At 44.2% G+C, this 27,431-nt stretch overlaps 1 protein-coding gene and 1 long non-coding RNA gene across 4 annotated transcripts in view; both read right to left on the bottom strand.

Moving 5' to 3' along the window:
• The window catches only part of AGPAT1 (1-acylglycerol-3-phosphate O-acyltransferase 1), a 50,596-nt gene extending 47,287 nt beyond the window's left edge, over positions 1-3,309 (bottom strand). Inside the window, exon 1 of one of the 3 annotated variants that reach the window (XM_081935387.1) lies at positions 2,941-3,309. The gene's annotated coding sequence lies outside the window, so the exon portion shown is untranslated. Of the gene's footprint in view, positions 1-858; positions 1,206-1,353; positions 1,414-2,940 lie in introns of those variants that run through there. The other 2 variants (XM_081935389.1, XM_081935388.1) reach the window with 2 other exon arrangements.
• Positions 1-27,431, bottom strand: part of LOC309383178 — a 474,080-nt gene that overhangs the window by 106,400 nt on the left and 340,249 nt on the right. The window lies entirely within an intron of this gene.

The raw sequence follows: 27,431 nt of genomic DNA, 5'->3' as shown, positions 1-27,431 counted from the left end.
CATCGCTGTGCAACAGATGCCATACTCTACTGACCTTCCACTGCAACTCCAAAAGGAAAAGTGAATTTAATTGTGTCTACCTAAGAGCAATAATAAGGCCATTATAATTCCCAACTTACGACTACAGTCGGGAACGGAATTTCGATTGCTAAACGATTGTTAAACGAGTCTTGCTCGATTTTATGACCTTTTTGTTTACCATAATGGTTAGGCAAATCACTGCAGTTGTTCAGTGAACCCAGCTTTCCCCATCAATTTTGCTTATCAGAAACCGTCTGAGGAGGTCTCAGATGATGATCACGTAACCCCAGGGTGCTTCAACTATGGTTAAATGCATGCTGGTTGCCATGTTCTTGAAATTTGATCCTGTGACCCTGTGACGCTGCGACGGTTGTAAGTGTGAGGAACTGTCACCAAACAAATGGTTGTTAAGTGGAGGGCTCCATGTCCGCATTTAAAACTTATGTATTGCAAATAGTGGGAAGCAGAGAGGTAGTCCTCGACTTACAAGAGTACTTTTAGCGACCATTCAAAGTTACAATGGCAGTGGAAAAATGGACTTATGACCGTTTTTCATATCTATGACCATTGCACCATCTCCATAAGTCACGTAATCAAAATTCAGAGGCTTGGCCCCTGGTTCATATTTATGAAAGCTGAAGCGTCCCGGAGTCGCCTTTTGCAGCCTTCTGACAAGCAAAATCAATAGGGCAGCCAAATTCACTTAACAACCATGCAGGGATTCACTTAACAACTCCGGCAAGAAAGGTTGTAAAATGGGGCAAAGCCCACTTAACACATATCTCAATTAGCAACAGAAAATTTGGGCTCAATTGTAGTCGTAAGTCAAAGACTTACCTATACGCCTCTCCTACATAAGTGAACTTGGTGGCCTTAAGATATGTGGACTTCAACTCCCAGAATTCCTCAGCCAGCCATGGTTGAACAACACTGGTCTAGACATCCTTTATCTTCTGTATCACCCATCTCTCTATATTTTTTTTTCAATGCCTTCGAGTCACTGTTGACTCCTGCGAACTGCCTGGACAAGTCCCTGCAGTTTTCTTGCCAACGTTTTCGGAAGTTCCAGTAGCTTTGCAACTGCCGCTTTCTTTCTTCCTGGGGGCTGAGAAAGAACGAGTTTAGCCCAAGGTCATCCCGCTTAGCCCTTGTGCCTAAGATAAGACTAGAACTCATGGGACTCCCAGTTTCTAGCCTGGAGTCTTAAACCTTATACCAAATTGGCTCTCCAGCTACCTTCCTTATTCGTCCTCTCTGAAAGACGTCCAGCCCATTAAGTCACCGGAAAACCCAGGAGGGCCTTAATTCAACTCTTGCAACACTTTTACTTACATGTAAAGATCTTACATTCCTACTCAGAGGCAGCCTTGAGCAATCCTTCAGCTAGGAGCCTTAGATTTCCCTGCACCGGAAGACTTTTTATCTAGTAAGGATCTTGTAAGGATGGCTGAAACACAAAACCACACAAAATACTTCAAATTCCCCCCCCCCAAAGCGGCATGTAATAACGAGGGTACTTATTACTTTCCCATTATTGCTAGAAGAGTACTCTTACTACTCCCTCATGATTGCTATGGATATTTTTATTAGGACGGGTTTTTTTTAAAACCAATTACCCCTTCTAATGCTGGATGTTGCAAGAGACTCCAAAGTAGCACAGTGAAGCCCATACACATTGCTTTAATTTTAGCATTGCACAACACTCCATCTTTCCAGGCAATGTCTAGCTACTACACAACACGGTTCCAAAATCTTCCACATTAAGACACGTCTGTCAAAATTCAAGAGCCTTAGGTTTAAAATCCCAGGTAAGCCAAGACAAATTGGTCTTCCAAACAAGATTTTTCACAGTCGATAAAATGGGGTTGATCAATGCCATCCCAGTTAAGGCTGTTGCAAGAATTCGGGGCACTTGGTTGTTCAGGATCACTATTAAAGGAAAAGAGAAACCACTGAAGGATACCAGAGGCCATTCGCAAAGGTTTGCCCCCAAAGCAGCCTAGAACCCCAATAACTCGCCCATCCCAAACACACTCACGGGATGCTTATCTTTTCGTAATCAATCCACTCAGCTCCTTCTATGCCACAAACTGCAAGAAACCCACTCGGACATGACACAAATATTATTTTCCAGGTCTTGAGCTGCATTATACCAACCTAGTTTTCCAGACTCTCCCCCCCCCCCCCGCACTTCGACCTCTTTCCTCGCCTCCCAATTCCATCTCATGACTGTTTCACAACCCCCCCCATCTCAATTCTCCCTATTTTAATTTATTTTATTTTTAACTTTCCAGTCCTTATGACTTCCAAGATCTACCTCTCTCCTAAGGCTTCTTCTCGGGGCTGCCTGCCCACCTTAAAGAGGACCCCCCCCCCACTGAAACTGGGCTTTTTGCTGCTTCCATCGCCGCCACCACCCCACAAGTTGCCCCCACGGTTCCTCCTTCCAGATCTCCTCCCCCCCCCCAATAAACCTCCAGGCACCCCACTGCAACCTTCCCTCCCACCCTCTCCTGCTTTTCCCAACTACTGACCCAGATCCCTACCCTGAAAAGGGGGAGGGGGGGAGAAGCAGCACGCCTTGGAACCCCAGAAATACACAACGGGGAGGACCTGGAGGGAGAAGAGAGACCAAACGCAGCACAGCTGACTTATTATCCCTGGATACAGGCAGAGAGCATGTATGCCAAGCAACGTCCGGCTAAGATCCAAGGCGGGGAGGGAAGGAGGGGGGGAGAGACATATAGCGATCAATTCCGGAGTCTAGAAACATCCAATGGCCGGAATGTGGCAATCCAGCCTAAATCCCTTCTGATTACCCCCCCCCCAACTAAACCTCCCCCCCACCCCTATTCTTAGGGAATGATGGGAGTTGAAGTCCAAACTCCACCCACCTACCCCCGCCCGGCTTTTACATACCTGGCTGCGTGCCCCGCTTTCGGGGGAGGGCGGGGGGGGGGAAGCCGGCGTCGGGGCTCCTGGAGACCCCTTCTCCGCTCACCCCCCGCGCTTCCAGAGCCAGGCCATGGCGGAGCCGCCGGCTTCAGAGATGCGCTGGAGAAGGAGACGGCGGAGGAAGAGGAGAAGCCGGGAGCGCAGAGCCGAGGGAGGGGGGGGAGGCGGGCTTAGATGCTGCTCCAGCGCTTGGGCGGCGGTGGCCTCAGCCCGGCGTGGGCCACTTCCTCGGGGGCTCTGCCGAGCGCCAGGAAGTGGAGTGTCGAAGGGGGGGGGCTCTGACGGGCAGTGATGGGCGCCAATGGCGACCGCGGGTCCTTCCTCCTCGTCGTTTGTCCCCACCCCGTGACCAGCGTCTCTCTCGCCTCTCTCTCTCTATCTTCCCTCCCCCCCCCCGCGCCCGCCCGCGGCTGTTCCTGCGGATGCCGCGCTCCTCCCCCCGCCAGCTCCGGGTTCTATTTCATTCATTCATTCATTCATGCCGGGCTGTTTCCTTTACACCCACCCTCCCCCCGGCAGGCCAGCTCCGTTCCAACGGTTCACTTTCATCGGTCCCGAAAAACAAGAGGAGGGGGGGAGGGAGGGAGAGACACGCGGGGATGTTGGGGAGCTCGACGTTTTCAGGCGGTGTGACACGCCCGAGACTCTCTTCCGTCGGCGAGGATCCCCGCCCGGCTGGATCACAATCCTTGGCTAAATCCTCTCTCTCTCTCTCTCTCTCTCTCTCTCTCTCTCTCTCTCTCTCTCTCTCTCTCTCTCTCTCTCTCTCTCTCTCTCTCTCTCTCTCTCTCTCTCTCTCTCTCTCTCTCTCTCTCTCTCTCTCTCTCTCTCTCTGCATATCTCTCTATGTCTCTCTGACTCACTCATTCTCTCTGTATCTCTCATTCACCCTATATCTCTGTATTTCTCTCTGTATCTTTGTGTCTCTATTTCTCTGTGTATCTTTGTCTCTCTATATATATATGTATCTGTCTCACTCTGTCTCTCTCATGCTCTGTCTCTCTGTCTCTCACTCTCTCTGTATCTCTCTCACTCTCTCATTCTCTATCTCTCATTCTCTGTATCTCTGTCTCTCTCCCACTCTCTCTGTATCTCTCTCTCACCCAGTCTCTCTCTCACTCTCTCTGTTTCTCTCTCTCTCTCTCTCTCTCTCTCACTTTCTCTGTATTTCTTAGGGACTTAGGCTGTCTCATTCTCTGTATCTCTGTCTCTCTCTCACTCTCTCTGTCTGACTCTCTCATTCTCTCTCTCTCACTTTCTATGTATTTCTCTCTCTCATTCTCTATATCTGTCTCTCACTCTCTCTGTCTGACTCTCATTCTCTCTCTCTGTCTCTCTCACTTTCTCTGTATTTCTCACTCTCTCTCATTCTCTATATCTCTGTCTCACTCTCTCTGTCTGACTCTCTCATTCTCTCTCTCTGTCTCTCTCACTTTCTCTGTATTTCTCACTCTCTCTCTCTCATTCTCTATATCTCTCTCTCACTCTCTGTCTGACTCTTTCACTCTCTGTCTCTCTCTGTGTCTCTCTCACTTTCTCTGTATTTCTCACTCTCTCTCTCTCTCATTCTCTATATCTCTGTCTCTCACTCTCTGTCTGACTCTCTCATTCTCTCACTCTCTGTCTCTCTCTCTCACTCACTTTCTCTGTATTTCTCACTCTCTCTCTCATTCTCTATATCTCTGTCTCTCACTCTCTCTGTCTGACTCTCTCATTCTCTATCTCTCACTCTCTCTCTCTCTCACTTTCTCTGTATTTCTCACTCTCTCATTCTCTCTTTCTCTCTCTCTCTCTGTCTCTCATTCTCTATCTCTCACTCTCACTCTCCCTCACGTTCTCTGTATTTCTCACTCTCTCTCTCTCTCATTCTCTATATCTCTGTCTCTCACTCTCTGTCTGACTCTCTCATTCTCTATCTCTCACTCTCTCTCTCTCACTTTCTCTGTATTTCTCACTCTCTCTCATTCTCTCTCTCTCTCTGTCTCTCATTCTCTATCTCTCACTCTCACTCTCCCTCACGTTCTCTGTATTTCTCACTCTCTCTCTCTCTCATTCTCTATATCTCTGTCTCTCACTCTCTGTCTGACTCTCTCATTCTCTATCTCTCACTCTCTCTCTCCCTCACGTTCTCTGTATTTCTCTCTCTCTCATTCTCTATATCACTCTCTCTCTCTGTCTGACTCTCATTCTCTCTCTCACTCACTTTCTCTATTTTTCACTCTCTCTCTTATTCTCTATATCTCTGTCTCTCTCTCTGTCTGACTCTCTCATTCTCTATCTCTCTCACTCTCTGTCTCTCTCTCTCTCTCACTTTCCCTGTATTTCTCACTCTCTCGTTCTCTATATCTCTGTCTCTCACTCTCTCGTTCTCTATCTCTATCTTCCAAATTAAGCTGAAATTATGACTCTGGCAATGAGGAATGCTGGGAGTTGTAGTTCAGCAACAGGCAAGAGGGCCCATCGATCCCCCCCCCCTTGTGGGTAGTCCTCGCCTTCACGACCACAATGGAGCCCAAGCATTTTTCTTACTAAGTGAAACATCGGTTAAATGAATTTGGCCCCTTTTCTTGCCACAGTTGTTAAGTGCTGCTGTTGAGGGAATTGCTGGATTTACAATCCAGCCTAACTCAGTTGTTAATAGCAATAGCACTTAGACTTATGTACCGCTTCACAGTGCTTTTACAGCCCTCTCTAAGCGGTTTACAGAGTCAGCCTATTAACACCCAACAACCTGGGTCCTCATTTCACCCACCTCGGAAGGATGGAAGGCTGAGTCAACCTTGAGCCTGGTGAGAATCGAACTGCCAAATTGCAGGCAGCCGGCAGTCAGCAGAAGTAGCCTGCAGTACTGCATTCTAATCACTGCGCCACTGTGGTTAAGTGAATTGTTAAAGTGAATCACAGAAGCTGTTAAATTAGTAACAAGGTTGTTGAGGCAGGGACTCTGATTTCCCCATGGACTTTGCTTGTCAGAAGGTCGCAAAAAGGGTGACCCCGTGACCCCAGGATACTGCAACGGTCATAAATGTGAGTCAGTTCCCAAGAATTTTGATCACGTGACCATGGGGATGCTATAACAGTTGTAAGTGTGAAAAACGGTCATAGGTCGTTTTTTTTAGTGCCGTAACTTCAAACGGTCACTAAGAGGACCGTTGTAAGTTGAGGACTACCTGTATTATAAATCATTCCAACATTAGGTCGCAAGAAACTGTAGAGACTCACCATTCAAGGGAGAAGAAATCATTTTGTACCATACACCAGGGGTGTCCAAACTTGGCAACTTTAAGACTTGTGGACTTCAACTCCCAGAACTCCCAGCAGAGCTGGCTGGGGAATTCTGGGAGTTGAAGTCCACAAGTCTTAAAGTTGCCAAGTTTGGACACCCCTGCCATACACTATAAATAATTAAATTCTTGTTGAGTTACTTGTTTGGGGCAGGGGGGGGGGCATACAAATTGAATGAACGAATAACATTATAATTCAGCTCTAAACTCATGGAAGGAAATATACTCCTTTGTCTTCTTTTCCCTCCCTTTCCATCTTTTTCTTCCTTTGTGCTTACTTTTTAGAAAACTTGTGGTTTTACTATTCTATCCCTTGTTTTGAGATTGTTTACCGGTATATGCCTATCCATAAATGGGGCTAAATAAGGTTAGGCAGGCGATACATGAAATGAGAAGGCAAATAGAATATTGAGATGTGAAAAACACGGTGAAAACAAATGTAAATCTACTTTATACCAACACCATTTACTGAATCTCCCCATACCTTTCTCTCCTTGAAAAATCATCATTGTCCGTACATGTCCATACTCTGGTTTATGTATTTATTCTTTGACCAGGAAAAGTGGCTAATGAATCTGAATTTTTCAAGATATAAACCTTCTCATTATTTGCAGAGCAGGTTTGCAGAGAGATAGCAGGAGGCAGTTTTAAGAAACTGTAAAAAGCTCCTTACCAAAAGATGTCAAAAAATCAGGAGAATGTATTCAAGTAAGCCCTCTGCATTCACGAATTGGTAATAAAAACAAATCGTTTCTTGAAAAGCACTAGAAGAAATAAACATCACTGTGATGTAGAGAAAAACTAGATGCCTGAGTGTTTCTCAACCTTGGCCACTTTAAGAGGGGTGAACTTCAGCTCCCACAATTCCCCACCCAGCCATCAATCCCAAATATAGAATTTCTCCATCTCTTCAGAGTCTTAATTGTCAATTCTAAAAGTGGTTGCTGTGCCTTTGTCACTAGTTTGGCCTTCTTTATATTTAATCTTAGTTTCACTTGGTTCCTAAACTCTTGTTACTCGAGTTCACAAATGGTTTGTATGTTCAGCTATCAGAGTTACGTTATCGGCATAATGCAGCTTATTGGTGTTTCTTCCGTACCACGCCAATCTGGTTCCAATCTAGTTTTCTTCGATATATATTTGGGAGAAAGATTGTAGTGTATAAAGAAGGAGAGAGTATACAGGTGATCCTTGATTTATGACCATAGCAGATTTAAAGGATTAACAGAGTTGGAAGGCACCTTGTAGGTCATCTAGTCCAACCCTCCCCCCAAGCAGGAGACCCTACACCATTTTTGACAGATGGCAGTCCAGTCTCTTCTTCAAAGCTTCCAGTGATGAAGCTCCCACCACTTCTGGAGGCAACTTGGTTGATCGTTCTCGCTGTCAGAAAATGTTTCCTTATTTCTAGGTTCAGTTTCCATCCATTATTCCTTGTCTGGCCTTCGGGTGCCTTGGGAAGTAACTTGACCCCTTCCTCTCAATGGCAACCTCTCAAATATTGGATCACAACTATCATGGTCCTTCCTGGTCCTTCTTTTCATTAAACTAGACACACCCAGTTCCTGCAACCATTCTTCATATGTTTTAGTCTCCAGTCCTCTAATCATCCTGGTTGCTCTTCTCTGCACTTTTTCTAGAGTCTCAACATCTTTTTAATAATGTGACCAAAACCAATGCAGTATTCTAGGTGTGGTGTTATTAAGGCTTTATAGAGTGGCATTAGTACCTCACTTGATCTTGATTGAATCCTTCTGTTAATGCAATTTAGGATTGCACTGGCTTTTTAGGCTGATGCCGCACCCTGTTGGCATTGTGACCACAATGATTTATCACTGTAATTGCCAGAGTCAATTATGGTTGTAAACTGAGGAAATCTGCTTACAGGTAATCTGTATTGTTTTATTACTGGTGTTCCTCGGCTTTAACCCGCATGCATCAACCACAATGGTTTATGTTGATCCATTCTTCAAAGGCATCTCTCTTTCCACGTAGGGCTCTAATCTCTCCTGGAGGATCCTAAGTGTTTTTTGCTAGCATATGAAATGAAGGAACCTGTGTAATAGTTTGCATGCTCTGTTAAATCTCTTTTTTTTGCCCAACACTGATATGTAGACTGACCTTATTTAATCTATTGGGCATTCTGTCATTCTCCAAACTTGCTAGCCTTCCTTGGTTAGAACCTCTTTCACTGGTTGCCATTTTTCTATGAGCATTTTATCCGTTCCTGTAGTAGTATGATGGGCATGCTGATCTAACTTCATCTTCTAGTCCTGGAAGTCATAAGAGAATAGAGAATAGCAGAGTTGGAAGGGACCTTGGAGGTCTTCTAGTCCAACCCCCTGCACAGCCAGGAAGCCCTACACCACTTCAGACAAATGGTGATCCAACATCTTCTTAAAAACTTCCAGTATTGGAGCATTCACAACTTCAGGAGGCAAGCTGTTCCACTGATTGCCTTCCTTCCCTTCCTCCACCCTCCACCCCAATCTCTTCGGATCTGTCATGCAGTGCTTCTTGCTACTGCTGCTATTGAGCCCAGCTACCGTATCTCTTTACTGACAGATCCAGGCGGATTTGGTGTGTGTGTGTGTGTGTGTGTGACCAGGCAGCCTCGTTTCCTTTAGGCTTCCTTTTTGCCGCTCAGCCGCCGCCACGAGGAACCTTTAATCCCAATAGAATCTATCCCAATCCAAACTCCTTCTCATCCAATGGGCCGTTCCCAGCCAAGCACAACAGCAGCAGCCATTCAACAGCCCCTGCATATCTTTCCCTCCTAGCTGAAGAGAAGAAGCCACTCCTTGGGCAAGCAGTTCACCATCACCGCCAGTCCAAGGGAAGGGGAAAAACAATAAAACGCGGAGAGAGCTGTTTAGTCCTGCCCTGCCGTGGGAGGGGTAGAGAAAAGTGGATTTGAGATAGATAAAAGCCTTACTCTTTAAGAAGATCAAGCCCCACGTGTCGCATTTTTGCCCTCCCCAGGAGCACTTTGCAGGCCTCCAACTCTCTGCATGCCCCATTTTTCACAAAAAAACGGAGCATAGAGATGGTTTGGGATGCCTGCAGAGTGCTCCTGGGAGCTGGGGAGGGAAAAAAACCTTTCTTTTAATTTACCTCTTCAAAATTTTGGTGTGTCTTATACTCCAGTGAGTCTTATACTCTGAAAAATACGGTACTTGTTCTAACTGTCAGGAATTTTTTTCCTTAGTTCTAAGTTGCCTCTGCCCTTGATTAGTTTCCACCCGTTGCTTTGTAGGAAGTTAACACCCACCCCTCTCCTAGAAAAATGAAATAACCTGGGAAATATTGAAAAGGCAGAATATTATATTTCCCTGGATAAGAAATGTAGAAGCATGTTTTTAGTCAGGAAACAGACTCACTCTTAGTAGCCCCCACCTTTCTCAATGGGCTATTAGGCTGAGCTAGTCTACATAACAAAGGTAGAATTAGGCTTCTACAGAAACTCACCACATGGCATCTGGGAACTCAACCAAGCTTGGGACTCAAAAGGCACACAACCTACAAAGTTAGCTAACCCCCCCCCCCCCCGGGAGTCTGACAACCAATCAGAATACATTTTTTAAAAATATTTTTTTGAATAAACTTTTGAATAAACACAGACAAACAAAATACAAAAAACACCACAAAACCATCTTCCATTACAAATTGTAGAAAGTGTGTCTATTGGTTACAAAAAACTTTTGTGCATCCCTTCCACAGTCATCACCTATAATTCATATGAAGTTAAATATTTTAAATCTAATATATTTATATATATTACTATCATCATACTTCAACCTTCATTTGACTATAATTGTTTTTACGTCCTTTTATATAAAATATTCCAAAATTTTAAAGAAAAACCACATAATGGCATTCCGTTAATTGTTTCCATTATCATCTGGTAACGTTACATCTTTATGACATGTCCTAAATAAAAAAATGATTATATTTAATAGCAAAGTTTCTAGACCTCCTTTCTTAATCACTGTTTACAATTTATATCCAATTTCCTTTTATCAAACCAGTACATATATACGCATCATTTTTAACTAAATTTGACTCAATTTTTTATTTTAGGCTTTCATACATAATAGAATTTCTAGACTTCCTTTCGTAGTCACCATTTGCAATTTATATCAAACTAGCTGTACCCGGCCACGCGTTGCTGTGGCCCCGTCTGGTTAAATGGAAAAGAAAGAAAAGAGAAAGTGCAAGTCCCCCGGCAGAGGTGGCCCCGCATGGAAGTGAGCCACGTTGGCCCCTGCAAGAGCCGCCAAGGAGGATGCTCCCACAGGCCCGGGCCTGGCCGAGCTGAGGAGGAGAGGAGGAGGAGAAGGCCGCCGCCCCCGACCCGGCTTCCCTCAGCAGTGGTGGCGAGAGGAGGCGGCCAGCGTCCCCTGAGGAGCAGGAGGAGGAGATTTGTATGGACTTCTCTTCGCAACTTGTTGCTTTTTGCATACCTTATATAATCTTGAAACCCTCCATCTGCTTCTTTAATCAGCTTATCTTTGGTTAACAATAGTGCTTTTGACAAAATTTCTCTCCTTAGATCCATCAATTCTTCTCTTTTTTCTTCTTCTATACCTTGAAATCTGGGTAGAGCTCCTGTCCATCTATCTCCCCTTTCCATATTCCACTCTTTCCATTTCCAACCACGCTCAGTTCACTGTTGGTATCAACAATTATCTTGTCTCTTTGTTCATTTTTCCCTTCAGTTTTTAGGACTCTAACCTCCACTTTTTCCATTTGATGATCTTCAATTTTTCCATCAAATTTTACTGTTTTACAATCTGTGTTTTCCAATCTCTTCTCAATTTTCTCTGTTACTTCTAATAATTTTTGAATTTCAAACATAATCTTTTGCAATGTTAAGGTTTCTTTTTGATGTTGTGCCATTCTTCCAACTGGTAAACACTGCCATTCTAGCATTCAAAACTTTTTATTAGATTTGACGCAAGTTCATTTATAATCTTTCAAAACAAGGCTTTGTTTTCACTTCTCTCCAGCTGTCAATGAAGCTCCCAAAGAACACCTGTATAAACAACCCATGCTCTTCTCCTTATCACTCTCTATAAACAAGCTGAAGAACCTTGAAATGCAAAGTCAAAATGATAAAAGCGAAAAAAGAAAGGGCAATGTTTCCAGGACTCAAGCCTCCAGCCTCCAAGTGGCAGTGTTACTTCCTTTCCCTCTGATATTACAACCCTCTTTGTATTCCTTTTATATCTTCATTATATTCCAGGCTTAAAAGAAACAAAATTCTTAAATGAAGCAAAATAGAAAAAAAAATCATCCAAACCAGTATTATAAAAATAAAGAAAAAGATTTTAATCCATAGGTAAAAAAAGAGGTAGAAGAAGAAAAACTAATCCATTCACTTTAAAAAATAGGAAATATTTGCAAAAATTCCATCCATAAAAGAAAATTTTAAAAAAGATAACACACTGTCCAATAATGCTTAATTTCGCTGCTTATTTTCTTTTGTTTTCAAATTAAATTTAGCTTTATTTTTGGGGGGGCAGTCTCTTTTATAACAATAAGATTTCCTCACCACATGGACACAATTTCTCTTTCCGCTTTCCTCCCGTTCCGAAGCTGTCTCAACTTCAGCAGCTTTTGGCTGCGCTTGTGTCGCCGGCAAGGATAGATTCTCTTGGATCAATCAGGGACTTTGCTGTGTCCCTGAGATCAGCAAGACGTACTCTTCCCTGTCGCCATCTCTTCGGGACGGTTTAGGTCCAAACGCACCGTCCAGTGGCAAAAGTATCGACTGCGATATCAGAGCTCCGAGATCGCACGTCGTGTTGTTGTGACGTCAACTCCTGTCTCTGCAATCAGAATACATTTTGTACATAGGAACAGGAAACACAAAGGTGGGGCCAAACAGAGGGTATAAAAAGCAGGAACTTTCATCATCTCACTCTCTTTTCTTCTTTACTGAACATCTAGAAGCATGTGATCCCCCTTTTCTGTCCAGGAGCTCAAGCCATGTGATCCTGTCCACCATTAAACCATCTTTCAAAGCAGCCTCCATGTTTCCAGTGTCTTTTTCCCCTCTTGGAACTGACCCCAGAAGGACACTTCTTCCAACAGCTTCTTGTCCTGCTTTCAGGTGCTTTGGAGAACAGGTTGATTTCTTCTTCTTTTTATTGCAGATTTGGTCTTACTTGGGATTTATAAAACACTACTATTACTTCACATGATCCTGATTGTATCCCTCTGTTCATGCAATGTAGGATTGCATTGGCTTTTTAGGCTGCTGCCGCACACATTTAATCCTTGATGCCAGAAAGTTGTTGCATGATTTTATCCAAGATTTCTCAACCTTAACTACTTGAAGATGTGTGGACTTCAACTTCCAGAATTCTTCAGCCACCCACCAAATTGTTCCCTTGAGGCACACACTATAGGAAGCATGACGTGATATGACCTAATGCCCTAATTTCCATCTTTACTTTACTTTACTTTATTTAGATTTATAAACCACTCCCTCTCCCCGAAGGGACTCTATTTTTCTATTGGCATGTATATAAATCAGTGGTGGGATTCAATTTTTTTTACTACCAGTTCTGAGGGCATGGCTTGGTGGGCATGGCGTGGCTTGGTGGGTGTGGCTTGGTGGGCATGGCAGGGGAAGGATACTGCAAAATCCCCATTTCCTCTCGATCATCTGAGACTCGGGAGGCAGAGAATAGATGGGGGTGGGGCCAGTCAGAGATGGTATTTACCGGTTCTCCGAACTACTCAAAATTTCCCCTACTGGTTCTCCAGAACTGGTCAGAACCTGCTGAATTCCACCTCTGATATAAATGGTTAAAACTGGGATAATCAAAGGCTCCCTTTGGGATTCTCCATGCTAATGATCCAGTATCCCAATAAATTAAAATAAAATGATAATACCTAAAATAGTAAGCAAAATTTTAACCATGACCTGGATGACTGAGAATCTCTATAGACAGTGCTCATTGAAAAACTTGGAAGCCCAGGAGGGAGATAGACCCTCCTGGGGGAAAAATATTTTAATGTGATTGCTAAGAGAGGACACCAATTTGACGGTACATAATCCATCAATCAATGCTGGTTACCCACAGTATTGTTTCTAGTGGCTTTGGAAGGTTATGTCCATTTTGATATTAGAACAATATTTCCCAACCTTGACAATTGGAAGAGTAACCGAGTAACAGAATTGGAAGGGACCTTGGAGATCTTCTAGTCCAACCCCCTGCTCAGGCAAGAAACCCTATACCATTTCAGACAAATGGGTATCCAATCTCTTCTTGAAAACGTCCAGTGGATGGAGTATGCACAACTTCTGGAAGACTGCTATCATGTCTCCCCTAGTCCTTCTTTCTCTTAAGCTAGACATACCTAGTTCCTGCAACCGTTCTTCATATGTTTTAGCCTCCAGTCCCCTAATCATCTTTGTTGCTCTTCTCTGCACTCTTTCTAGAGTCTCCACATCTTTTTTACATCGTGGCGACCAGAACTGAATGCATTATTCCAAGTGTGGCCTCACCAAGGCATTATAAAGTGGTATTAACACTTCACGTGATCTTGATCCTATCCCTCTGTTGATGCAGCCTAGAACTGTGTTGGCTTTTTTGGCAGCTGCTGCACACTGCTGGCTCATATTTAAATGGTTGTCCACTAGGTTTTATCCTCTAGTCCCCTAATGCTGATCTTCTCTGCACTCTTTCTAGAGTCTCCACATCTTTTTTACATCGTGGCGACCAGAACTGAATGCAGTATTCCAAGCGTGGCCTTACCAAGGCATTATAAAGTGGTATTAACACTTCACGTGATCTTGATTCTGTCCCTCTGTTGATGCAGCCTAGTACTGTGTTGGCTTTTTTGGCAGCTGCTGCACACTGCTGGCTCATATTTAAATATTTGTCCACTAGGACTCCAAGATCCCTTTCACAGTTACTACTACTGAGCAAGGTACCACCTATACTGTACCTGTGCATTCCGTTTTTGTTGCCTAAATGTAGAACCTTACTCTTTTCACCATTGGATTTCATTTTGTTAGATAGGGTTTTTGCTGGCTTGAGAATTCTGGGAGTTGGAAGTCCAGATCTCTTCACGTTGCCATGGTTGAGAAACCCTAAATAATGTAAATTTCTTGCTTCTTCATGTTTTTTTTTTCTTTCCCTGCTTTTATCTGCCTATTATCCTGTTTCTTCCAGACAGCTATTTTGACGATTGCTTATTGGTTAATAAATACGCCAAGTCTTATTATTCCTAGCTGAGCTGAACGGGCTTGCTCAGATTGATTAAAAGTGCACTGGATGCAAAGTAAACTGGAAATTACCCGTAGTAATTTTCAACACATGTTAGACCTGTCTTCTCTTTTCTATCCTTTTTTTTTTTTTTCATTTACAACCATCGCCAGATACTCTTTTGGTTTCTGTCCTGCGCATGCGTGCTGACCAGCTGATCTTTGTGCACGCTGGAGTGCTGGATTCCCAAAGACCAACTGGCCAGTGTGATGCGCGTTGGAGCGCCGGAAATATGAAGGCCAGCTGGCCAACGTGCATGCACATGACAGAAACTGAATGAGCAGCTGGCCGGCATGCACATGCACACCGGCCAGCTGGTGTTTGGGTTTCTGATGCGCGCACATGTTCCATTTTGGGCATTTGGTGCTGAAAAGATTCGCCATCACTGGTATAGCCTTTATTGTAATTGTACATCATGTATACAACGAAGTTGGTTTTCGCCTCACTGGTGCAATCCATGACCAAAAAAAAAAAAAACAACCCTGACAAATAGTATAAAGAATAATCCCTAGGCAAGTAATTAGGAAAAACAAAAGGAAAACAAAGAAGGAGAAAAACTAGTCATACATTTCCACCTGTGCGTAGAGTGACTGTGGTTGTGTTTGAGAGTCTGACAGCCCAAGGATAGAAACTATTTTTAAACCGATTTGTTCAGCTGGCTTTGCTTCGGTGTCTTCTGCCCGATGGTAAATGTGCAAAGAGACACTGATCAGGGGTGAATTGCACTCCTGTTCCTATATTTTCACTGGGTGTTACTTACAAATACGCCTAGCAGGATCTGCAAATAAAGATAACCATAAAACACCGCTGAATGGCTTATCCCCAACCAGCTTCAGAGGACTTTGCCCACAGAACTCCTAACTCAAATAGTTAAAAGGGGAAACTTCCTAGTTTAAAAAAACGCACCACTAAACTAGGATTTTACTGGCAGCTACTATTTGTGTTGATAACAGCGTAGTGTAGCCTTGTACCGGTTAATTGCATTACTATGGCTTTTCCAAGTGTGGTAGGGTTTAGCGGCAGTGACGTGCGGTGAGGTTTATGGCTGGTGAGGTTGGTGACGTCATCAGGAAGGCGGGGAATGGGACCATGTGTGCTGGAGGCTGAGGCTGCCTCAGCTTCCAGTACACGTGATTCCATTAGCCGCCTTCCTGAGCGTGCTCCGCTGGCTCGTGCTCCGCAGTCCTCGAAAGCGACTGGGGAACGACGAGAACCTTCCTGCCTCTGTTGGACTGCAAAGTCCAGCAGAGGCAGGAAGGTTTTCGTCGTTCCCCAGTCGCTTTCGTGGCTTCGTCATCCGGGAGCACTGACAACATTTCTGCCTCCACAGCTCGCGGGCGCGGCCGGGTGGATGTCTATAATATTATAATATAATATAATATATATAAATATAGTATATAATATTATATACTATTATTTCATGAAGAGAGGTGAGGCTCTGCCTCCCTTGCCTCCCCTGACCGCACGTCCCTGTTTAGCGGTGTATGCATTGGTAGTCCTCGACTTACAACCGTTTGTTTAGTGACCATCTGAAGTTATGATGGCACCGAAAAAAGCGACCTTGGACTGTTTTTCACACTTACAACCATTGCAAAATCCTCGTGGTCACGTGGCCAAAGTTCGGACACTTGGCAACTGGCATGTATTTATGATGGTTTTAGTGTTTCGGGGATCGTGTAATTCCCCCCCCCTTTTTTTAAAAACATTTTTTAAATTTTTAAACAAACAAACACAAACAAATTGTGCGATCCCCTCTTGTGACCTTCCGGCGAGCCAATTCCGTGGGAAGCCAGATTCACTTAACGACCACGTTGCAAACATTAAACAACCGCCGTGATCCGCTGAACAACTGCAGTGAGAAAAGTCATACAAACAGGGCAAAACTCACTCGACAAAGGTCTCGCTTAACCACAGAAATGTTGGGGCTCCATTGCAGTCGTAAAGCGAGGGTTTCCTGCGTTGCATTGCTCCCCCAGGGCTCTTTGCTGACCTGTGGTTTCCAGCAAGAAAAGCATTGCAGGCAACAGATTTGCTGAACAATCCTTGCAAAAAGGGTTATAAAACCAGGGGCAGTCATACTGTATGCTGCTGGATGACTATGATAACTTATAGCTGTAATCCTGACCTCCGTTGCAGTTGTAGGTTGAGGACTGACTGTACCTCCTCCACCTTAAAATGCAGCCATGAGGGATGCATATCGGTTGAATATACCAAATGAGTCTTGTCATTGCTTTGGTTCTGGTACAGTAGTGGGTTCTGGATCCCGTCGCAACCAGGATGCTTCAAATCGGCCATGCGTCCACGTGCATGCGCCCCACCGCCCTGCGACGCTCCAGCTGCTCGGCGGAGTGTCACGCAGGTGCTATGTACGCTGCATGCGAGTGTGCAAATGGCCCGGTTAGGTCAAATACAAGTAAGGAGTGGGCCCTCTGCGTATCAGAACGGTGCCTGCTGCAACGTCAGGATCCCAGCAGGCACCGATAAGCCCGTACCAGGGCGTACCAGCCGTAACCCACCACTGTTCTGGTGTCTCACCACAGTCTTTCCCAGATCGGTTGAACCCAAATCTTATCAGCCAAAATGTGAACTAGAGAATTGTACTTAAGCACATCTAGAAATAGAATAGAATAGAATAGAATGGAATGGAATAGAATAGAATAGAATAGAATAGAATAGAATAGAATAGAATAGAATAGAACAAAACAGAACAAAACAGAACAGAACAGAATAAAATGACAGATGATGATACATGCAGCCCATCTAACATCAGTTCTTTATCTCTTCTATCTTCTTCATACAACCTCATGTTCGGGTCGGCTTTTGGTTTCTGAGTCCTTTTTTTTTTTTTTAGCTTCCTTAGCTGTTTTCCCACATTAACACACTGAACTCCAAAAGAGCCAACCACATTTTACCAAGGTATTGGGTGAATTCTACCTTTATGGTTAATTTATGACTCAATGACTTAGACGAGTCCCAAAAATTGAGTTAATGCATAAACATAACCAGGGTTAAGTTAGCTGTGAATAAGTAGGTAGATGGTGCTCGCACTGCCATTATCCTATTTACCATTCTAAACAGTTTTGGGGGAAAGAATTGAACAAACCATGACCCATTTCAGAGATATTTCCTTACCGAGATAGACAAACGGATTCAGCACCAGCAAGCAACAGGACAATGGAAAAAGGAGCAATGTCCAGCTTCCCAACTGTTTCCCCATCAGTTTAGCTTTATAAAGAAGTTGGGTTGCAACTTTATTATGGTAATGCCTTGTGCAATGGACCCATTCAAAATGTTGCCAAACCAGTTTAGATGATTGGTGTCCAAGGTTTCATTTACTCTTGCAAAACAGAGGTTTTAAGCACAACCTATTTCTGCATTGGATCGTTGCACAGAATCATTTCCTACTGCCTAGTTTCCAAAAGTCAAATAGTTCACAGGAGAATAAATTTTAATTTTACTGGGCGCCTGAGTAATAATGCAACCTTTTCTGGTCTAGAGCAGGGGTGTCAAACTCCATTTCATTGAGGGCCACGTCAGGGTTGTGTTTGAGCTCTGGGGGGCAGGGAGTGTGTGGCCAGGGATGGCGTGGTCAGCTCGACATCACTCATGTTGGAGTAAGGTGACCAACTTTTTTACAATGAAAAGGAGGACAAATAAATTGGGGGAAAATATCGTAAATAAAAGAAATATTTTATTCATTGCAACAATAATACACTAAAATATGATATATGCATAATAAAAACATTTGTAACATTTTATATTGTAATTATGCTTACATGCCTGTTAATTATTATTTAAATGAGTACTTTTCCATTGAATTAATATTTTTTTGTCAATGTATCATCTTGTAACAATATATTGGAAATATCTGAACAAGAAATATCCTTCATATTGAATTTTACGGCAAGTGCTGCAGCTGCACTATCAACATTCAATCTCAATCTCAGTCTACTGCGTGTGTATGTGCCGTGTCGTGTTTCGGTAAGAAATAAACAAAGCCACTTGCACGCGACGCTCTCTCTCAAGGTCTCCCATGCGTAGCCCATGCGTCTCATAATCGCATCTTATGCTGCACTATGCTGAGCCTTGACGAATTGTCATGTCAAATACAAATACGTCACATAACGCGCAACAGATTAGTCTTCAAATATCGAAAAGGAGGACATGTAGGAGGACACTTTTCAAGGGAGGACAAAACTTACTAAAGGAAGACGGTTGGTCACCTTATGTTGGAGGCGCCTATGGGGACCCGAGAGCTTTGCTAGTGAAAACTGGCTCCCGAGTTGTGTTTTCTGCAGTGATGGCCTCCTGCAACCCCTCTACCAGCAAAAGTGGAGCTCACACATCTCCCCCCTCCCCCCCAGGCGAGGTCCAATTTCGCTGACAGAGGCACGCGGGCCAATCCTTCGCTATTTCCAGGGCAGCACCCCAGGCCAGATCTAAGCACCCCACAGGCGAGATCCGCCCCAAGGGCCTTGAGTTTGACACCCTTAGTTTAGAGTGTTAATATTTCTGTATATCTATTTAAAACAAGGTTAGTCAACCTTTTTATACCTACTGCCCACTTTGGTATCTCTGTTAGTAGTAAAATTTTCTAACCGCCCACCGGTTCCACCATAATGGTGATTTATAAAGTAGGGAAGTAACTTTACTTTATAAAATTTATAAAGCAGAGTTACAGCAAACCCCTACCGTCCACCATGAAAGCTGGAACACCTACTAGTGGGCGGTAGGGACCAGGTTGACTACCACTGTTTTAAAACATCTCTATACTCCTTTCTATTGAAAAAGATCACAAAAGCGAATGCAAATGAAACAGTTGTTTAGAGCAGCATAAAATGTACATTTTCAATGTACATTGAAACCAGTGGTGGGTTTCAAATTTTTTTAGAACCTCTTCTGTGGGTGTGGCCTGCTTTGTGGGAGTGGCTTGCCAACCATGTGACCTAGTGGGAGTGGCTTTGCAGTCATGTGACTGGGTGGGAGTGGCCAACTTGTAAAATGTGATGAAACTCACTTAACAATGCTCTAGCTTAGCAACCAAAATGTTGGCTCAGAAACTCTGGCATTTGAAGCACGCAAGTCTTAAAGCTGTCAAGTTGCAAGACCCTTGCACACCTACTCCTTTCGGAAAAAAAAAACCAGGAGTGTTCAAACTTGACAGCTTTAAGACTTGTGAACTTCAACTCCCACAATTCCTCCTCCAGTCATGTTGGCTCAGTAATTCTGGCATTGAAGTGTGCAAGTCTTAAAGCTGTCAAGTTACAAGACCCTTGCACCTCTAACCCTTTAGGAAAAAAACCCCCAGGGGTGTTCAAACTTGACAGCTTTAAGACTTTAAGGTTTAGATATGACTCCTAGAGACAGGCGGGGCGATTGGTGAGCCAGCCAATCAGTAAGCAGCGGGCAGGGCAAGCGTGGTGCGGACGGGCAGGGGGAGGGAGCTGGAGCCGTTTCTAAACAACACGGTAGATTTGTGGAACCTCTTCTATAGAACCAACCTCTGATTGAAACACAGACTGCCTTTGAAAGTTTGGTGAAATTTATAGACCTTTCCCAGAAAAAAATACAGTGAAATGTATCATACAAAATACACAGATGTAGACTGCGCTACACAGGAAAGCAACTATGCTCAAATATGGGCGGCTATATAAATGTTTTAAATAAAATAAACTGATAAATACAGTTACCGTATCACCAATATTTTGTAATAAATAATATAAATACTTATTAAGCTATTAAATCAATTAAAAGACAATGTCCTATACAATACAATACAATACAATACAATACAATACAATACAATAGTAGAGTTGGAAAGGACCTTGGAGGTCTTCTAGTCCAACCCCCTGCCTAGGCAGGAAACCCTATACTGTTTCAGACAAATAGTTTCAGACAAATAGATATAATATTTAGGGAATAATGATTTTAAGCAGTGTGATTTCTTGAAGTCAACATTTTGGGATTCTGGGGGCTATGCATTACTTTATAGTTGAATGAAAAACTAAACTTTACTTAAAGGATAATGAAATAATGAAAATAAAGTGGTATTATATTTCTCTTCCAACTCTGTTATTCTACATTCTGTATTCATTCAAGGCATGAACCCTCCTGAAATCTATGCACAGATGACTAAATGGGTTCAGGATTCCTAGGTTAAAAACCTCTGGACGAAAGCTTTCTTCAAAATGACAAAAAAAAGTCTTTTGCAGTCATGACATAAGCCTAAGATTGAAAATCAGGCTTGTCAGATGCTGCATCTTTTCTATCCTGCTCTACGGAGCGAAGGGTTGGTCTCTGACAGAAAACCACTTGAAGAGACTAGAAGCATTTAAAATGTGGATTTACAGGTGGCTGTTACGTATTAGTTGGATTGACAAAATCGGAAATGAGGAGGTGATAAGCTGCCTGGGAAAGCCAAGGGAAATCATAGAAACCATAAAGAAGCAAAAGTTAGAATATTTTGGACATGTGATGCGACACACCCAGAAAAATACGGCATCCTTCACTTAATCCTCTAAGGAAAGACTGAAGGCAAACGAGGCATTCTCTTAATTTCTAGCTTAAGAGAAAGAAGGACTAGGGGAGACATGATAGCAGTGTTCCAATATCTCAGGGGTTGCCACAAAGAAGAGGGAGTCAAGCTATTCTCCAAGGCACCTGAGGATAGAACAAGAAGCAATGGGTGGAAACTAATCAAGGAGAGAAGCAACTTAGAACTGAGGAGAAATTTCCTGACAGTGAGAACAATTAATCAGTGGAACAGCTTGCCTCCAGAAGTTGTGAATGCCCCAACACTGGAAGTCTTTAAGAAGATGTTGGATAGCCATTTGTCTGGAACGGTATAGGGTTTCCTGCCTAGGCAGGGGGTTGGATTAGAAGACCTCCAAGGTCTCTTCCAACTCTACTATTGTATTGTATTGTATTGAGGTCCAGGCCGAAGAAGAACATCATGGCTTCAAAAGGGACTGGTTTGGACAGAACTCAACAGCACTTTTTCGTGGGGCTGTTGATAAAAACAGGGTCGCCGATGTGATGGCCAACGTCCAATGACGGATATGGCGCAAGAAGAAGAAGAAGCTTTATTTGTAATGCCTTATTTCCTATGACAGTACTTTTAACAACTTCCAACAACATCTGCCTCTTCCAGATCCTTGGGAAGGGCTCGATGGATGGATAAAAATAATAAATCCAGTTTCAACATTTGGCTGCTGTGCAATGAAGCCTAATAACTTGCCTGAAGGTTGAGATTATAGAAAGAGTTCAGAGAATCGTAATAAAGATTATTAGGGGACTAGAGATGAAAACATGAAGTACAGATGCAGGGATTAAATAGGTCAAATTTAATTAAAAGGAGGATTAGGTGGTGACATGATAGCAATGTCCCAATATCTCAGAGGACATGCCACAAAGAAGAGGGAGTCAACCTATTGTACAAAGCACCTGAGGGCAGGACAAGAAGCAATAGATGGAAACTAATCAAGGAAACTAGATATAACGATAAATTTCCTGAGAGTTAGAACAATTATTCAGTAGAACAATTGGCCTCCAGAAGTTGTGAACATTCTAACACTGGAAGTTTTAAAGAAGAGATTGGACAACCATTTGTGAAGTGGTGGGACCACAAAATAGGTAAAGTAATAGAATATGAATAAGCTAAAGTGAGGTTTAGATATTGAGATGTTTATAACTTCCCCATTTTTTTCTGCAGTCTCAACTGCCTCTTATCTAACCATTGTCTAGACCAGGGGTGGGCAGCTATAGCCCCTCTATGACCATGATGGCTCAGGAATTCTGGGCATTGAAGTCCACACATCGCACAGGGGCCATAGTTACCCACCCCTGATCCAGACTCTGACTCTTCCTCCTCTCTCTTAAACATCATTCCCACAGACCATTATAGTTGGGGTCATTGTTTGCCTGTGCAACTCAGCACCTGAGCAAGATCCTTTCATTCTTCAGGCCCATTAGCCAAATGGTCCTCATCCTGTACCCCAACTCCTAATTTCTGGGCTGCGGACGCAATGCAAGAGGAGAACTCGGGACATCAATCTGGGGGCTCGTCTGGGATTCCATGCCTGGATTCAATTGGAAGACACCAACAACCACCAATCAGAGGAGGGCCCCTGGATGGGTAAGACTTAGTGGCTGAAAGATGGGTGATTGCTCTGAAATAAAACCCCCGGTTGGTGACCAAGACTGTGTGCTTCTGCACTGCCAGCCGTACTCAAGGCTCAAGAGTCTTTCGACAGTGAATGAGTATTCTGAAACAGCCCAAAAATGGTCCAAAAAATGGGCGGGGGCAAGGCCAGTCAGTGATCTGATTTGCCAGTTCTCCAAACCACACAGAATTGAAACAACCAATTCGGGTGAACCGGTACGAACCACCAGCAGCCCACCTCTGCTGGTGGCTATAACCATGTGAGCAGAAGAAGAAGAGTGAAGAGGTCAGGGGCAAGGAGCTCTATTGCTCCCCCAACCTACAAACCCCTGGTGGAAGTCCAAATTGGGGGAGTCTAAACATAAAATGTTAATAGATACAGGAGCAGGTGGATCTGTCCTTAACAGTCCTATTGTTCTCCCGACTACTGATGAGATACTTATTGTTGAGGCTTCAGGAGAGGCTATAATGTGCCTGAAACAACAAAAGCCCAAATTGCACAGCGGGAGATTAAAACCTTAGGGTATGGCACATGAGTGGGTTTCAGCCGGTTCTCACCGGTACGCTAGAACCTCTTCCTGAAATTTAGCGTAGCTTTTGGAACCCGTTCGTCTGGTGGCACAGTAGCGGAATGCTCCCTCCTGCCTGCCCCCCTCGCTCGCTCCACCCGTCCATCTGCACCATGCTTTCCCTGCCCGCCGCTCACTGATTGGCTGGCTCAACAATCTGAGAGGCAGTGGGGGGGGGGATTTCTTGTATGCCTTCTTTCTTTCTCCAAATCTGTGCAAGAAAGCCCCCCCCCATTGCCCAAACATGTGAAGGAAGGAAGCTCCAGGCTCCTTTGCTTCGGCTACGCGACCTCCTTTCATTCTCTGTCTGCCTCCTTCACTCGTTCGGGCAGCAGAGAACGAAAGGAGATCGCATAGCCGAGGGCAAAGGAGCTTGCAGCTTTCTTCCTTCACACATTCGGGCAGTGGGTGGGGGGCTTTCTCGCATGCCTTCTTTCTTTCTCTGAAGGCATGCAAGAAACCCCCCCCCACTCCCGTTGCCTGGCAGGGAAGCGAGCCCTGGGCCTCATCTCTGCCTCCTTCCTCAAGAGCTGGCTTCGAGGACAGCCCGCTTCTCCCGTCACTGTGCCCTTCACTCGCCTTTCACCCGGGGGCTCTGCTGGTGGGGCACCTCTCATTTCGCCTCCCGAGAGAAGCTCGGGAGAAATGCGCAAACCGCCGCAACTTGAGGCTCCCGAGGAGGACGCTGGATACCGGGGGGTGGTGGCACCCGCTGTTGCTGCTTCTGTTGCTCCCGGTAATGCAGGCTTCTCGGAGAGCATTAACTTGCAGGCGCACCGATTCCAGCAGCTGCGTTTTCCCTTGGGATTTGCTGTCCCGGCAACCCAAAGGGGACATTCTCCCAGCGGCATCTCAGGTGCTCCCACCCTTAGCCTGGAGGAAGTGAGAACAGCTGGGCGCAGTTTGGCACCTCCCGGCTCCCCTCAGATCATCAGGGGGCCTCGCACGCCTGCTCGCTCGCATGGCCAGCGGGAATGGGAAGCGCAGGGATCTTAATGTAATAGGGCAGGGGAGGCTGGAGCAGGAGGTTCCCCGGTGCTTAAGGCTGCGGCCACTGCTTGGGAGAAAATCAGCTGGAATCTCAAGCGAGAACCGCAGGGCGAGACCCAAGCGACGAAATGGGTCACCGCAGGCATAAAAAGCACCATCAGATCCCCTCCCACGGTCCGGAAACCAACCAACCAAATAAATAAAGTTGGCTTCGCTTCCTTGTGCAGTAACAGAGAAAGTTGCCTGAGACGCAGCTGCATTTTGCCTTGAAACTTGCTGTTCCGGCAACCCAAAGGGGACATTCTCCTAGCGCAACTTTCTCTCTTGCCGCACAAGGAAGCAAAGCCAAATTTGTTTATTTAACCTTCTGCTCCAGCCTCCCCCGCCCTACTACATTAAGATCCCCGCACCTCCCATTCCGGTTGGAAGCACGCAGGCCATGCGAGTGAGCAGGCACGCGAGGCCCCTCAATGATTGAGGGGAACCGGGAGGCACCAAACTGCACCCAGCCATCCTCACTCCCTCCCGACTAAGGGTGGGAGCACCTGAGACGCTGCTGGGAGAATGTCCCCTTCGGTTTGCCGGGACAACAAATTTCAAGGGAAAATGCAGCTGCTGGAATCAGTGCGCCACTGTGCCTGCAACTTAATGCTCTCCAAGAAGCCTGCATTACCGGGAGCAGCAGAAGGAGCAGCAGCAGGCGCCACCGCCACCCCCGTTGTCCAGCGTCCTCCTCAGGAGCCTCGAGTTGCGGCCGTTTGCGCACCTCTCCTGAACTTCTCTCGGGAGGTGAAATGGCAGGCACCCCGCTGGCAGAGCCCCCGGGTGAAAGGCGAGTGAAGGATGCAGTGACGGGAGAGGATGGCCGTCCCCGAAGCCAGCTCTTGAGGAACGAGGCAGAGATGAAGCCCGGGGCTCACTTCCCTGCCTCCTTTCTCCAAGATCTGCAGGCGGCAGGGAAAACGAGGCTTCTTTGCCAGCTTCCCAGCTGGCAAAACAGAAATTTTCGCCAACTGGAAGGTATGTGTGTGTGTCAGAAAGAGGGGGGGGGAGAGAGAGAGAGAAATAAAGAGAAAGAGTAAGAGAGAATAAAAGAAAGGAAGAGAGAGCGAGAGAAAAAAGAGAGAGACAGAAAGAGAAAGAGAGAGAAAGAAGGAAAGAGAAAGTAAGTGGGGGAGAGGGAGACAAGAAAGAAAGAAGGAACGAAGGAAGGAAGAGAAAGGAAGGAAAGAAAGAAAGAAAGAGGGAGAGACACACAAGAAAGAAAGAATGGAAGGACGGGAGAAAAAGAAAGGAAGGAAGCAAATATATATATATATATATATATATATATATATATATATATATATATATATATATATATATATATATATATATATATATATATATATATATATATATATATATATATATATATATATATATATCCGTCTCCCTTTATTTATTTATCAGTACAAATACAACATATACATGTATATATATTGTTTTCATATATATATATGTGTGTGTGTGTGTGTGTGTGTATGTATATGAAAGAAAGAAGGAAGGAAGGAAGGAAGGAAGGAAGAAAAAGAAAGAGAACTTATGATCACAATTGAGCCCAAAATTTTGGTTGCTAAGCAACAGCATTGTTAAATGAGTTTCACCACATTTTACAAGTTGGCCACTCCCACCCGGTCACATGACCGCCAAGCCATGCCCACAAAATAGGCCACACCTACAGAATAGGTTCTAAACATTTTTGAAACCCATCAATGGTATGGCATCTCTGCAGGACAGCAGACCGTTAGCCTAAGGTTGGAAGCAATCTATTAAAGCCCCCCATGAACAGAAAACAATTAAGGGGATTCTTGGAAGTGGCTGCTTTTTGTAGAATCTTGATTCTTAATTTTTGTTTAATTGTCAAGCCCCTTTATGAAGCTGTTAAGTGGGGGGGGGGAATATTAAATGGACTAGATGATGCCAATAAACATTCACACAAATAAAGGGTGAATTTATGAGAGCACTGGCATAGACAGACACAGACTTCAGAGGATAACTAGAATTGCAGAAACAAACAATTGAGAACCTGTACACTGCACGAGTCAAAAAAGAGGGCTGTGAAAATATTGACAGACCCCTCGCAACCTGGACATAAATTGCTTCAACTCCTACTCTCAAAACGACGCCATAGAGCACTGCACATCAGAATGACTAGACACAATAAGTTTTTTTTCCCTGAAACTGCTATATAAATAATTCCCTCATCACTGTCAAACTATTCACTAAGGCTGCATTACTATTACTATTAGTCTTATCATCGTTCCTATCACCCATCTCCTCCCACTCATGACTGTAACTCTGTGGTTGCATCCTTACGATTTACATTGATATTGATTGTTTCCTGATTGCTTATTTGTACCCTATGACTATCATTAAGTGTTGTACCTTATGATTCTTGAGGAATGTATCTTGTCTTTTTATGTACACTGAGAGCTTATGCACCAAAAGACAAATTCCTTGTGTGTCTAATCACACTTGGCCAATAAAGAATTCTATTCTATATCTTTTGCTTTCTTTATACACAAATGGAAAGGCACTACAATGGGAGTTCTCACCCAGAAATTAGGCTCATGGCAAAGATGTGTGGCATACTTCAGTAATCGGATAGATGGGGTGACATTGGGATGGCTTGTGAACAGTGGCAGCAACAGCTATTTGAAGAAGCTCCAAAGTTAACCTTAACACTCTTATCTCATAGTAAAATTCCCAAACAGGGGTTCAAGAGATTATGGAAGTAAAGGACGCTGTCAGGCGTGCCTCCATCAATAACCAAGGTATGTGTCCATCAAAGAAGATAACTATACTAATTTGATCAATAAAACTAAGAAAGACTTAGAAAGGTGGAAAAACCTACAATTGTCCCTGAGGGGTAGGATCGCAGTCATAAAAATGAATGTATTACCTACATTTCTTTTCCTGTTTCAGAATATTCCCATTAAATTAGAAAAAAGTTTTTTAAAGGATTTGAATCAATTGGTTTCAAAATTTATTTGGCAGGGAAGAAAACCAAGAATAAAACTCAAAGCTATGCAAGACACTAAGGAAAAAGGAGGATTTGGCGTACCAGATTGGGAACTTTATTATACTGCGGCCACCCTAACAAGGTTAAAAGAATGGATAACGTTGA

The sequence above is a fragment of the Natrix helvetica genome (genome assembly GCF_964273705.1).
Source record: "Natrix helvetica genome assembly, chromosome: 1".
Lineage (NCBI taxonomy): Eukaryota > Metazoa > Chordata > Lepidosauria > Squamata > Natricidae > Natrix > Natrix helvetica.
The sequence above is the reverse complement of the archived record's forward strand: the minus strand, read 5'-3'. Positions and strand labels throughout refer to the sequence as shown.